We start from the raw sequence: 8,927 nt of genomic DNA, 5'->3' as shown, positions 1-8,927 counted from the left end.
TAAAAAGTGTTACTGCTGACAAGGATCTTAGAATTAATGTAGTCGAATTCCTTCATTTTAGAGAAAAAGATCCTGAAGCCAGACAGGTGAAGCTTGTTACTTTTATAATATTAATAATAATAGAACTGACTGTACTGAATGAGCTAAGTGTAGAAATTCATTTAATTTTCACAAATTCTTTCTAAAAAGCTGTAACTATTATCCCTACTTCACAGATGAGTAAACTGAGACTTAAGAAGGTTGAGTACCTTAGGGGCACCTGGGTCGCTCAGTCGGTTGAGCGTCTGGCTTGGGCTTAGGTCGGGATCTCGCAGTTTGTGAGTTCGAGCCCCGGCGTCGGGCTCTGGCTGACACCTCAGAGCCTGGAGCCTGTTTCAGATTCTGTGTCTTCCCCACTCATCCTCTGTCTCTCTCTCTCTCAAAAATGAATAAACGTTAAAAAAAAATTAAAAAAAAAAAAAAGAAGGTTGAGCACCTTGCCCAAGGTCATGCAGCAAGTAATGGGCACAACTGGGACTTAATATCAAGTCTAGTGGATTCTAGGTTCCAAGATCTTAGAGAAAGAACTTGTAGCAGCACTCGCAGAAAACTTTTCTGTTTTATATCTCAAGGGTCTGAAGAGAACCATGAAGGTGAAATGTGAGGAAGAAAATGGTGCTTTTTAAAACAACCCCATGCTGCGTTGTCTGACAATAATGACGGAGAAAGAGTGCTGACTATGGCTCAGATGCTGTATTGATTTATATACCTGGATTACATCAACCGTTTAATCCTCACTTCAACACTCTGAGGTAAGTGAGCTTATTCTTCCCATTTAGTAGATTAGTAACCTGAGGTGCAGAGATGAGTCAAGGTCACACAGGTAATAAATGGTCGGATACGAACCCACAATCCTACCTACTATGTTGTACATGCATCTGACATGCCTGTTATTGAATGTGTTCCCATACAACTACCACATAATGGCAATTTACACTTATTATGATGACCTTGATCACTAGAGACAGATTAAAATGTAATCACTAAAATGCATCCTATTGTACTCAAGTGCTCTGAAGATGAGTAGTCCATCTAGTCTCCAGATAACGCTTCTAGATTGATAACTCAGTTCCTGACCATTCACCCATAAGGATCTATTTGCTTAGGTCGAAGGGATGCGCCTGGCTATAGTTCACCCTTTCCTCTTCAGAATTGGATGAGAACCCTGCCCTGCCTTTAGTCTCAGCTTTGCCCCTTTGACTGGTTGTCTCGAAGTCTTGTTGCAGATGGGACAAGCGGTAGGTTTTGTGAAATTGTGGCATCCCTTGGTGTTGAAAGGTACAGAGTGAAATTGCTTAAAGTAGAAGCTCTTTTCCAAATGATTTCATGTCTAAGATTTAAATGATTCACTTGAGAAATGAATCAGTTTGGATTTTAGAAGTTACTGTAGGGTCATTTTCTTTTTTCTTTCTCTTCTTTTGCCTCTAATGGATAATTTGAGGGAATTGGCTTTTATATGAAGAAAATAAAACATGAGTTTGCAAAGTTAACATCTGATCTTATTGCCTGGTGGGATGCCTGGGAAAAGGATTTTCTGATGAGTCTTGGATCCTGAGGTGCCTGAGGGCAGGAGCTACATATATGCTATTCTCTTTGTCTATTATTTAATGCAGGAAAACTGGACACTATAAACTTTCTGGTTAAAGGATATATAGGAGCTGATTTGAAAAGTCAAAGTCCGAACTAGAGAGTTGACCCCTGCCTGGGCTAACCATCCCTCCTTACTGGGCTTCATTGCAGCTGCCTGCCTGCATCTGACTCTGAGCTGAATGGTCGTCCCCACAGGACACAAAGTATGTGTAAATAAAGCTCATTAAGTGTGTATTTTATTGAGCCTGTTCCTTTTTTGGAATAAGGCCCATTGAGTCATTCCAGTCTTCTTAGCTTTTCCTCTTACATGGTAATATCTGTTTCTGAGCATGAAGTTGGTCCTAGGTGTGTCTATCCATGGTCCCTAAGCTCATGAATGACTTCCACTCTTTTGCTTAGCTACTTGTTTAATATTTCTACCCATCTTCAACTCTTCAAGAAAAGAATTACTCTTTCATTCTGTATTAGCAACCCATGCCCCCTTTTTTCCTTCACTTTAATTTTTACCTTTTCTGAGGAGAGATCTGGTCTTAAAATTGTTATAGCTATGGTTTATTGAATGCCATTATGTATCTGGATCTATGCTTGGAGCTTTATTAACAATTTGTAATAGTCGTCACTGTATACTTACTATATGCCAGGCACCATGCTACATGCTTTACAGATGTTGGTTCACTGAATCCTTGTAACAAGCTTGTGAAATGATTATTATTATTAAATCCATTTCCTAGATGAGGAGACCGAGGACCTGTGAAGTTAACTAACTTGCCCATGGTTACCCAGCTAGTAAGAGGCAGAGGATAGAATCAGGCAATTCAACTCCCTACCTTATACTCTTAATCACTATGACATATAGTCTCCCCTTTAAATCTGTAGTCATGCATATTCTTTATAACCATCCTTCAAGGTCAGGTGATTTATTGTACATAAACTAATAAGATACATATTTTGATCTCAGGTCTGTCTGCTTCCCGAGCCCACACTCTTTCCTTTCTCTAAATTGCCTTTGAGAAAGATAGACTTTGAGTTGCCCACCATTACCTGCCTAATTGTACCTTTCTCAGGCAGAGAGATAGGCAGAATTATTTATGCCACACATGATGCCTAAGCATATCTAGTGGTTTAGCCCATTGGTTTGCCAATGATTTTAAGCTTAGTATCCTTTCTTCAGATTTTACGTGGTAAACCAGTGTGTTCAAGAGATCAAGACAAAGCTACTATGCTTGAATTAAGAGTAGGGGATCAATGCCCTTTTTGTGCCTACTGCCTATAAGCCACGGTTTCTTCAGCTCCTCTATCAAATTTTGAAGGACACCAAAAAGTACAGCTGGAATATCACTGATTTCATCCTAAGTTAGGTACGCATGGCAACCATCCCTAAGTGGAAAGTTATTTATCCCATTTATGTATTTATCGAGCATAACCTTATTCCAAGATATCAATGGTCTCCAAAAGAAAAGTATTGTGCTTATCTCAGCCAGAGGTACATATTAAACCTATCTTCATATGGTGACCACTAAAAGAAATTTATTTGTAAGATCGAATCAATAAGCATTCCTCTAGTGCCTGCTAGTCTTGAGAATACAAAATTCAATATGACATGGTAACTTGTACTCTACATTATAATATAACTATTATTTTCTCTGTTTTCTGACTCATTTAAGCACAGGCAGTTAAGGCCACTCTAGGACTACAGTAACAAAGTGAGCTGTCTTGGATTTTTCCTCCCATAGGAACATCAACATCCAAGCCATGGACACATCACAAACAGTGGTCACTCAATGATTTTACTAAGCAACTAGCATCAATCATAGTTCACTTTCTTCCTACAGACAACCCAGAGAATATGCCAGGCATGGCCCTCAGCTGCTGGTTTCCTTTATATGAAGGCAGATTTATCATAGATAGATAACTCATGGTGAGATGTAGAGTATCATGAAACCAAATTTAAGTTTCCTGGCTGCATCTATTATCTTTACCATTTTATTATCAGATTGATCTTCTGAATTTTGACATTCAGATATAATGATAGGGAAATCGTACTCTTCTGGAGTGAGGAAAGTGGGAAAGATGCCATATACATCTTTCAGGGTATGGGTATATGGGGTGTGCCAAAGAATAGTGCGTGTCCATCAAATACCACTCCTTTGTCTTTTAGGCACACACCTAGACTACATTTCCAAGCCGTCTTTGCAATTAGGTGGCACCATGTCACTTAGTTCTGGCCTATAGATGTTGACAAAAGTGATGTGTACCATTTCTAGGCTGTCCCACAAAATCACCCTACACAAGCCTTCCTGGTCTCTCCTCCTGTATTTTCTGGTTGAGTGGAGAGGATGAGTATTTAGAGGAGGGTGGAGTCAGAAGGTGGAAAGAGGGTGAGTTTCTCAATTACTATGTAAAGCAAACTCTCCTCCATCAACCTGCACTGGACTGTGACAGTGAGAATCAAAACTTCATTGTGCAAAGCCACCGAGATTTGGGGAATGCTTGTTATAGGAGTTAGCCTACTCTGACTAATACAGAGGTACAGTGAATCGAGCATAAGAATTACAACCAGACAATGCTAGGTTCTAAACCAACTTTTCCATTTACCAGCTGTGTGACCTTGCACCAATTACTTAGCCTCTCAGAGTTTCAACTTCACTTGTGAAATGGGAATATAATAACACTTACTTCATAGGATTATGGCAGTACTCTATGAAAACATATGTGTATAGTGTCTGTTACATAGCAGGTGTAGGAAGATTACAGATTTACTCACAAAATCCAATTGTGCAAAGAAAATGTAATTTCTTTATTTCTCTCTAACTGACTAAATTTTCTTCAAGATCCTTCAGCCCTGAGGTAGTAGGGAAACAAATGTGAACTTTAAATGAGCCAATTAACAATATGTCAGTCTCCTTTTGGTTTAAAACCATCTTTTTCAGGTAGATGATCAGGCTTTTGGAATCCTTCCCCTCAAGATGGTAGATAGGGGAGTTTGCTCTGTCACCATGGCAATTGGGAGTGGTCTCAGAAATCTTCATCAGGCTCTTGGATGCTCTCTGAGTTCTTACTGGTCCTGCTGGATTTTGTCCTTTCTCTGTATTATTAGTGCTTGCACAGCTGGCTTCAGCTTCAGGAGACTTGAGACCTCTTTTCTCTCAGGTTGGTGATGGCCTGGTGGACCTCTCTTTTGACCCAGCTGGGGCTAGGTAGCCTTCTGAGGTCTGGCTGTGACTCCCCCATATGCTTGCTGGCCCAGACTGTCCTTGGCGGCGGGGTCATTTTGCTCTACCGTGATGACCCTTCTGGTAAGCTGACTATCCAGCAAGTCAGTTACTTTCCAATTCTTTCTCTAGAGCATCCAGGAACTTCTGAAACTTTCCATACAAGAAGGAGACTTCAGGAGATTAGCTCAAGCTCTCCCTCAACCTAACCATGACTTAGCTATGATATGACTACCACATGCTGGGGATGGGGGTAGGGCCAATGCTCTGCAAGACAGTATTTCCCCAGAGACTCAGACAAGGATAGAGGCCTCTTTGCTCTTGGTATTTGGGGCTGACAGATTTAAGGGTAACCCCTTGTGTTCCCTACTTCCTGGTTTTCATTCCCTTGTTTAATCTCTGCCCCTTGCATATGGGTGGGTCCTGTGATTGCTTCTACCTAGTAGAATATGGCAAAGGCACGCAGTAACAGTCATGTGATTATATTACATTGTAGAAGACTCCATCTTGCTTGTAGACTCACTCTATAGACTTTCCTTGCTGACTTGATGAAGTAGCCATGTTGGTAAAGTCCATGTGGCAAGAACTGTGGATGAACTCTAGAAATTGTGGGTGACCCCCAGGGTCTGTGGGGCCCGCAGACATCAGCCAATAAGCAAGGGCCTCGAGTTATACAACCAGAAGGAAATGAAGACTGCCGAAAATCTAAGTTTGGAAGTGGGTTCTTTCCTGCCAAACATGCAGATGAGAACACACGCTGGTTGCCATATTGATGGCTGCCCTTGCAAGATGCCAAGCAGAGGACCTGTGAGATAATACATACATGTTATCTTAAGGTGCTAAGTTTGTGGTAACTTGTTTTTCAGCAATGATTAACTCTCAAGAACTTTGGCTGAGAGAAATCATTCACAGCATTCATGTCCCCTCATTTCTTTCCTACCTCTGCCCTCTTACACTTCACATAGTCCTCTGGGGGCTAGAAGGACAGATTTTAACTTTCCTCTTCAGTCTAGGGGAGCACCCCTTCCTCTGTCCCCATCTATACACACATCATCGTTTCCTCCTGCCCGAAGTTCACTCTCTCTACTTCCTTCGTGCTCAGGATGTAGAGTGGCTACTATGAGACCTAAGTTAGAAGAAGAGGTAAAAGGTATAATGAGGATGTTATATTAAAAATATTATCCTCATGACACAGATCATAATACATAGTTTCCTTCCCTCTAGTTGGTATGAACCTCATTGTTTTCCCAGGTCAGGAAGTCATACAAGCCATCTTTAACTAATTTTCTCTTGAGTTGTGCCCCATGTTAAGCTCCTCCTGGCATGAGGAAGGTCATCAAAGCTGGGAGTCCTGCACACTCAGATATAAATATGGCTTCCTGGTTTCCTATCGGGATGCATCTGTTGGTAAGATGATCAGGATAAGTTACTATCCAGTTTGGGCTCATGAAATATAATCACAGATGATTAGAGCTGGAAAGAGAAGTATAAAGTCCAAATACTCTCATTTTCTAGAAAAGGAAACTGAGGCCCAGGGAAGTAAAATGACTTGGAAAAATTCACCCTTTTAGTTATTCCAAACCTAGAACCAGAACCTGAACATGCCAACAAGCAGTCCATACACTAGCTGTCTTAAGATGTCACGTACAGACTGCAGATAAGTGTGTAGCAGACAATTCTTTATGAAACAAGCCTTGCCAAAGTGGATTATTTTTTAAATCCACCTTCTTGAGACCTCTTCTTTTTGCAAGAATTAAGTTTTATCCTTTTTTGCTGGTAAAAGAAAATCTTCCCAGGAAAAGTCAAAGAATAGCTGCTTTTCTCTGACCTGCCAAATGGTAATAGCAGCTGTAGAAATATGTCCCATCACATCCCAGGGAGTGAGAGGTGGGGCATTTACAAACTTTGGGGTCCAGTTGGGGTTGTCTGGATCTGGGCAGTCTGCTGACCTTGGCCGGAGACAGAATTTGTTAACTGTGCTTTTATGTATAGTCTCTTCTGTCTCTATCTCTCTTTTTTCCTCTGAAGAAGGGGAGTGAGTCTTTATATCATTTTTTCTTTTTAGTCGTGAGTTTCTGACAAAGCCGGGGAAATATGAATACAGCCTTTGTGAAAATGAGTGAGAATCTTCTTTAAAAAACAATTCTTTTATCACTTTTATTCATTTTGCAGAGATTCTTTTCACTTCTAGAATTAGAAAATGGTCTGGGTCATAGAGAATGACCTTTTTAAAGCATGTTGTTATCTTATTCCTAATTCTCATAAGAGAGCTCCCTGCAGATGAGTAGCTTGAGACACTGTTAACGTTGCTTCATTTTGTTCTTTCCCAGTCCAACAACAGTCAGTTTATGATGTCAAGCACGGTGCCATCTTTCCATTTTGTGTGAGACAGTGTAGTGTGGTGGATAAGAACTCTGATTATGGAGTCAGACAGACCTGAGTTCAGAGTTCTGTAATTTTGGATGAGTTTGTCTTAGTTTCCTTACATGTAAACTGAGGAGAGTACTAGTACTTAGCTCACAGAGTGTTATGAACATCTAGCCCAGAGTCTGGTGCATAGAGAGTGCTATCATAACACACAGGGCACTTTCTTAGAATCACTGAGCACATTAGTTTGTCCATGTTCCTAGCTTAGACTGAAAATTCTACTGAAGCGGGTAATATGTCTGTCTTGTTCACGGGCGGAATCCAACATCCAGCTTGGTGCCTACTACATAGTAGGCGCACAGAATATATTTATGTGAATAAACGAATAGACAAAAGAACGATCAAGAACTGATAACTATTATTAATGTTACCTTGAACTTGGGCTGCACACCAGCAGATCACACAGGCTAGCTGAGTCCTCTCCACAGCGTCTTGTTCCATATGCACATCCAGGCTTGCCCCTGCAGAGAAGGGGTGTCAAATGCTTCTGGGCCTCCTATCTTGGACATATTTAATTCAGGTTTAGCAATTGGGATAGGCATTCCTTCATCATCTGGCATCAGTGGAAGCCTCTAGAAAATTCTAACAACCAGACATTTAAAAAACCAATATCTAAAGAAGAGCCAGAAAGGGCAAGCGTTAAAATAATCTGGTTAGAAAAGCAAAGTTTCTCGTAACTTAGTTCTCAAAATTCAAAACCTAACACGAACCCCTCATGAGTTCAATAATTTCTAAGGAAACTGAGGCTTTTAATGTTCCTGTTCCATTATAGATAATTTCCTTCTCATAGGAGGCCTCTAACAGCAGTTGAGATGGAAATAAAAATAGTCTGAGGAGAGAGAGTGGGAGAAATAAAAAAGGAACATAATATGGAAGTGAGGGAGGTCCCTAGGAGATGGAGAGTTTTGTAAACAAGCTTTCTCTAGACAGTGATTGGATTCATTTTTATGTCTCTAGAGCCTAGTGCAGAGCATGGCTGTGTTAGCAGATCTGCACACATTCTTGGGGGGAAGGGGACCTACGGGGTGAAGTCCTGGCAGAGGAGATGGGGCTGGAGCACAAACAGAGCGGGGGGGCACCAAAGCAGAACAGAAAGAGGAAGACAAGTACTTAGAAGGAAAAAGGGAGAGAAGACAAGAAGCTGGAGTGAGAGGTTCTTCTCCCACTTTCCACTTGTCCTCTTTTGATTTCTTTAAGAAAAGCAACAAGGGAGAAATATCAAGAGCAGAGAGTTCTAGAAGGATTTGAAGGCAGAGGTGGGAGAAAGACTAAATTCCTGGGGGTCTGGGTGGCTCACTCAGTTAACAGCCTGACTTTGGCTCAGGTAATGATCTCACAGTCCATGAATTTGAGCCCCGCGTGGGGCTCTGTGCTGATAGCAGAGAGCCTGGAACCTGCTTCGGATTCTGTGTCTCCCCTCTCTCTATCCTTCCCCTGCTTGCACTCTGTCTCTCTCTTTCTCCCAAAAATAAGTGAACATTAAAAAAATAAGAAAAAAAAAAAAAGACTAAATTCCTTGTTCCTTTTTTTTGCTCCGGAAAGGTTAGACCTCTGGTCTGATTCTCCAGCGCCTGTTCCTATTTGTATATATATTTGTCTCTCCCACTAGACCATACCCAACTTGAGGGCGGATAATGTTTTATTCCTCTCTGTTTTCAC

General features: G+C 41.1%; 1 long non-coding RNA gene across 1 annotated transcript in view; it reads left to right on the top strand.

Annotated features, from left to right (window-relative positions):
* The first annotated feature begins 626 nt into the window (after nucleotides 1–626).
* The window catches only part of LOC109246223 (uncharacterized), a 61,433-nt gene continuing 53,132 nt past the window's right edge, over nucleotides 627–8,927 (top strand). The window contains exon 1 of the long non-coding RNA XR_002071267.2: nucleotides 627–791. This is a non-coding gene — a long non-coding RNA (uncharacterized LOC109246223). The remainder of the gene's footprint in view (nucleotides 792–8,927) is intronic.

This window comes from Panthera pardus, unplaced genomic scaffold (genome assembly GCF_024362965.1).
Source record: "Panthera pardus isolate Hobbes unplaced genomic scaffold, ASM2436296v1 HiC_scaffold_11, whole genome shotgun sequence".
Taxonomy (NCBI): Eukaryota; Metazoa; Chordata; class Mammalia; order Carnivora; family Felidae; genus Panthera; species Panthera pardus.
The sequence above is the reverse complement of the archived record's forward strand: the minus strand, read 5'-3'. Positions and strand labels throughout refer to the sequence as shown.